This window comes from Urocitellus parryii, chromosome 1 (genome assembly GCF_045843805.1).
Source record: "Urocitellus parryii isolate mUroPar1 chromosome 1, mUroPar1.hap1, whole genome shotgun sequence".
Classification (NCBI taxonomy): domain Eukaryota; kingdom Metazoa; phylum Chordata; class Mammalia; order Rodentia; family Sciuridae; genus Urocitellus; species Urocitellus parryii.
Genome location: NC_135531.1, coordinates 65,393,244 through 65,399,658, shown reverse-complemented (window position 1 = coordinate 65,399,658; position 6,415 = coordinate 65,393,244).

Sequence of the window (6,415 nt, the reverse complement as noted above, 5' to 3'; positions counted from 1 at the left end):
GAGACGGGATGTCATTAAGTTTAGGTCCTTGCTAATTTGTTGAATCTGGCCTCAAACTTGCAATCTTCCTATCTCAGTCTCTCAAATTACTGGAATTACTGGTGTGGTGATACCATACCTGGCTCTAAGAAGCCATTTTTCAAAGGCGTACAACAATATTAAATTGCTAATGAGCGAGCACATGGCTTTACTTCAAATCTTAGGTATTTCTGTTGTGATTCCTATTGATAGTTTCCTACAATTTCTTTTTATAGTATCACTAGCTGCCATAATCACCAGTTTATCTAGAGAGATCTTGTTCTGAGCTTCACCAAGTTTGGCAATTTTTTTAGGGTATATGGTAAATAGTTTTCAAACCATTAGGACAATCATACTAAAATGTACTATAAATTAATTATCTTCCAAATTTAAAGAGACTCACCAAGTACTGTGCCTCTTTTTCATGGTGATAGAATGCATAGGATAAAGCAACTTTTCTTTTACTTGAAAATGATGTGGCATGTGGTATTTTCCAGGATGGCCCCAATAAGATATCCCATCTTACATACTCTTTTAATATGTGATATTGAAACCAGGCACAGGGGCACACACCTGTAATCCCAGTGACTTAGGAAGCTGATCAGGGTGGATCACAAGTTTGAACTGTGCAAGACTCTGCCTCAAAATTTCAAAAAAATTTTTTTTAAAGACTGGGAATGTAGCTCCATGGCAAAGAACCCTTGGGTATAATCCCCAGTACCAAAAAAAAAAAAAAAAAAAAAAAAAGAAAGAAAGAAAGAAAGAAAGAAAGAAAGAAAGAAAGAAAGAAAGAAAAAATAATAAATTAAATTAAATGTGATAGTTCTTCTACTATTGAAAGATAGGGTCAATGTTCCTTTTTATCCTTGCGTTTGAATCTGAATGACCTATGGGGAAAGTGAAACTATGTGACTTCCAAGGCCAGGCTAGGCCATAGAAGGCAATATAGTTTTCACCTGGTCCTTAGAACTTTGATGCATGCTTGATAAAACCCAGGCCACATGGAGAGATTAGTTCTAAATATTCTGGCCAGATACTGAAGTCTAAACCTCTAAAATTACTGATAGAGAACATAAGAGAAAATCTTTACAACCTCGAGCTATGGATTGATTAATTAATCAATTTATTTATTTATTTATTTATTTATTTATTTATTTATTTATTTATTCCGGTACTGGGGATTGAACCCAGGAGTGCTTTACCACTGAGCTACATTCACAGCCTTTCTTTTTTCTTTCTTTCTTTTCTTTTTCTTTCTTTCTTTTTTTTTTTTTTTTTTTTTTTGATACAGAGTCTCACTAAGCTGTTGGGTTGGCCTCAAACTTGCAAAGCTCTTGAATAGATACTTCTCAGAAGAAATACAATCAATCAACAATTAAGTGAAAAAAATGTTGAACATTTCTAGTAAGCAGAGAAATGCAAATCAAAACTACTGTAAGATTTCATCTCATGCCAGTCAGAATGGCAGTTATCAAGAATACAGACAACAATAAATGTTAGTGAGGATGTGGGAGAAGAGGCATACTCATACATTGCTGGTGGGACTGCAAATTGATACAACCAATCTGGAAAGCAGTATGGAGATTCCTTAGAAAATTTGGAATGGAACCACCATTTGACCCAGCTATCTTACTCCTCAGTCTATACCCTAAAGATTTTTTAAAAAGCATACTACATTAATGCAACCACTTCAATGTTTATAGCAGCACAATTTACAACTACTAAACTGTGGAAGCAACCTAGATGCCCTGCAACAGATGAATGGATAAAGAAACTGTGGTACATATTCATAATGGAATATTAGGTTGGATAATATCATGCTAAGCGAAATAAGCCAATCTCAAAAAAACAGGAGCCGAATGTTTTCTCTGATAAGTGGATGCTAATCCATATTGGTGAGTGGGGTGTGTGTGTGTGCATGGGATAACAAGAAGAACTTTGGATGGGACAGAGGGGAGGGGAGAGGGGGCAAAGGGGTAGGAAAGATGGTGGAATGAGATGGACATCATTACTCTAGGTACATGTATGATTGCATGAATAATATGACTTTACTTCATGCATAACCAGAGAAGTGAAAAATTCTGCTCCATTTGTATACAATGAATCTAAGAGCTTTCTACTGTCATGTATAACTAATTAGAATTAAAAAACAAAAACAAAAAAAGCTTGCAAAGCTCCTTCCTCAGCCCCCTGAGTTGCTGGGATTACAGGAATTCAGCACTGTGCTCAGATAGTCAATGATTTCTTAAATATAACACTAAATATGGTCTGTTCCTAAATAATTTTTTAAAAATTATAATCCATCAAAATGAAACCACCTTCTTTGCCAAGAACACTGCTAAGAAAATGAAAAAGCAAGACACACACAGACTTGAAAAAAATATTTATAAAATACACGTATGCAAAAGACTTACATACAGAATAAATAAATAACACACTTAAAAATAAGACATATGGCCCAATTTTTTAAATGGGCACATCACCAAAAAGATGGACAAATGACTAGTAAGTATCTAAGTGTATGAAAAAATTCTCAGCATCATTTGACTTCTGATCCATATATATTTAAAATATATAAATACATATATGTTTATAATAGATTCATATATGTGTGCATGAACTATATATATGCATATACATATATATACATATATATTATGAATATTCAGTTGTTCCAGCACTATTTATTGGAAAGATTATCCAGTTACCCATTTAATTATTTTGGCAAAGTGATCACATATGCATAGGTCTATTTTTGAACTCTCTGTTCTTTTCCACTGATATATTTGTCTATCCTTACACAAATACCAAACTGCAGTGATTGTTGTTGCTTAATAATAGGTTTTAAATCAGGTAGGTTAAGTATTTTAACTTTTCCTTCCTTACTCAAAATTGTGTTGTCTATTCTAGATCCTTTGAATTTTGATCCATATTTTAGAAACAGCCTGTTATTTTTTACTAAAAATAGCCTGCCAGAAATTTAACTGGAAGAGCATCAAATATGTAAATCAATTTGGAGAGGATTTTGACATCTTAAAAGTATTGAATTTTTTGGGCTGCAGATGTAGCTTAGTGGTAGAGCACTTGCCTAACATTGGAGAGGCCTGGAGTTCAATCTCCAGAACTATGAATATCAATCAGTCAATCAATGAATATGGTATACGTCTATATTTTTTAAGTACTCCTTTAATTTTATCAACATATCCAGTTTTTAGTGAACAGAAACAAGTCGTACACATTTTTTGTTGTATTTGTAGCAACTATCCACTTTTTCTTTTTTAATTTTGACACAAGGTCTTCCTAAATTGGCCACGGTGTTTTTGAACTTGTGATCTTCCTGCTTACCAAGTTACTGGGATCAGAGGTTTATGCCACTGTACCAGCTATTCAATTATCTTTTAAAAGATTTTTTTTTTTAGTTGTAGGTGGACACAATATCTTTATTTTTTTTTGGTGCTGAGGATTGAACCCAGGGCCTCACGCATGTGACGGAAGCGCTCTACCACTGAGCTACAACCCCAGCCCTCAATTATTTTTAATGATTAAAAAAAAAAATCATCACACAACTCTTAGATGTACTATTCTCCCATTCCCAATATATTTTTTAAAGTTCTATAGATGGATAATTTCTATTGACATAAGCATCAATGATTCTTTTCTCTTCCTTTGTCAGCTGATAAACCTATCTAAGGAAACTTTATATCTGATATTAGGTTTCTATCTCTCTGTTGAAAATCCCTACTGTGATATAATCATGCCACTCTATCCTTTAACATTCAAACATAATTATTTTAAATATTTCTAACATCTAGGTCATCATTAGATTTTCTTCTGTTGACTGTTCTGTCTTCTGAAGATGTGTTTTTTTTTTCTTGCTTTGTGTGTGTGCACGCCTCATAATTTTTGTTTGAATGTGGAAAAAGAACATTACGAATTGAAGTAAAGGATCTCTATGTTTCAAACTGGGCAAGTCTTTGTTTCTGTCAGGTCACTTGTCCAGATGTATCTAGTCAGAAATTGGGCTGAGTTTGGGTTTCTTTTTTGGTCTATTTGGCTTCTTTGCATAGTGGTAGACTGCTGCTACCTTGTCCTCCCTGAGATCCAGAGTGCCACAGGGGTTCCTCAGGGAGTCTGCTCTGTCCCACTGTTGAGTTTCAGCTGGCCCTACACTCCTGCACTACAGAGGATCAATCTCTGTCTCTCTCTGTCTCTCTGTCTCTCTGTCTCTCTGTCTCTCTCTCTCTCTCTCTCTCTCTCTCCCTCCCTCCCTCCCTCCCTCTCTCCCTCCCTCTTCTTTTGATGCTGGGGCTTGAACCCAGGGGCTCATGCATGCTAAGCATGTGCTCTATCACTAAGCTACATCACCCAAGCCAAGAACCTTTTTCTTAAAGGACCAGCCACTAAATATCTCAGGCTTCAATGTCATCTAGTCTCCATTCATCTCAACCATTCAACTCTTAGGTCATTGCATGAACATAGCCACTGACAATAAGTAACCACATAGTAAGGCTGTATTCCAATAACATTTTATTTTATAAACACAGGAAAACTAACCAGAGCTGGCCAGTGGACTACAATTTGCCAGTTCCTAGTCTGAAGCATGGAGGATTTTCTTGCCCCCTCCCCCTCCCCCATGGCAGCCCACCTCTATTTCATATTGGTTAGAGGTTTGGGCATGAAGAAGTACCCTATTCCTTCTCCAATGACAACAGACCTTTGCTTTCTATCAGTGAAGAATCCTGAATATGATCACCTTTCCTCACAGCAGCTATGGTTTTTGCTTCAAAGAAGAGCCAGGCACAGGCCTATTTCATTTCTGTTGCCCACCAGCAGCTGATTGCCACTTAATTAATTAATTTTAGTAACTAGGATTTTTGTTCTGTTTTGTTTTTGTTGTTGGGTGTTTTTTGTTTTGTTTTGTTTTTGTTGTTGGGTGTTTTTGTTTTGTTTTGTTTTTAGTGGTACTGGGGATTTAACCCAGGGCACTTCACCACTGAGCTATATCCTCAGCCCTTTTTATTTTTTATTTTGAGACAGAGTCTTGCTAAGTTGCTGAGGCTGACCTCAAACTTGTGATCTTCCTGCCTCAACCTCCCATGTTCCTGGAATTAGAGGTGTGCACCACCGTGCCCTACCTGATCACCACTTTATACTTAAGCTGAGGCCAGTGAGCAGGCCATTCCCCTGCACACTAAGCATTGGCAGGCTCAATACCTAAATAGTTTTTTTAAAAAATATTGAGGGCTGGGGATGTGGCTCAAGCGGTGGCGTGTTTGCCTGGTATGTACACAGCACTGGGTTTGATCCTCAGCACCACATACAAATAAAATAAAGATGTTGTGTCCACCGAAAAAACTAAACAATAAATATTAAATATTCTCTCTCTCTCTCTCTCTCTCTCTCTCTCTCTCTCTCTCTGTCTCTCTGTCTCTCTTTAAAAAAAATATTGAAATAGAAAATACAAGGTTATATCATCCATAGTAAGGGCCTGAATACTGATTATTTTGGAAATACAAGGGTGTGTGTGTGTGTGTGTGTGTGTGTGTGTGTGTGTGTAATTAACCATGTTGTAAAATTTATTTCTTGCTATAACTTTCAGGTAAGAAGCTGTGAGAATAGCATTAACTTTCTCTCCCTTTCTCATTTGTTGGCCAACCCTCTCTTACCCTTCACATCTAAGAAGTCATTCTAGATTAGGTGCCAAGGCAGGTACTCCAGTAGCATCTTATACTTTTCTTATTTCAGACTTTACCATGAAGACAGCTTAGGTTAGCTTTTCTGCTGTCAGAGGAGAGACTTGTGCAGAATGGGAGAGAAATGGAGAGACCCCAACCAGGTCAATAAATCACTAAGGGAGGTGGTAATGCTATGCACATAACATTCTCATCATTCTCTCCCCTGACCCTTAGAAATTATTTTATGTTCTTCGATGATCATGATTTTGAATCAATATTAAGGTACATGTTCTATATAAGCATCGATATTACGGAGAGGGGGTTATAATGAGCTCATGTTCCTAGAGATCAATTTTTAGAAGGATTTTTTTAAGATGATAAAACATGTAACAAAGATCCACAATGCAGAGGTAAGACAAAAATCAAGCAATGAAAGACTATAAAAGGGTACTGATGTTAGCTTTGTGTCAGAATTACAAAGACAAATAAGTGTCCCTGCCCTCCAAGAGCTAAGAGTATATTGGAGTGATAGACATTTAAGACCATTGGAATGCAGTGTGAACAGTGCTGTCATAGAAATATACAGAGTTTGATGGATGCATGTGGAAAAGACCCTAATCTCAAATGTAGGGACAGGGTGGTGGGGTGGAAGGGAAGACTCACTGGAGGATGTGAGGACATGACAACTTGAGCTGCCTTCTGAAGGATGAGTAGGAGTTAGC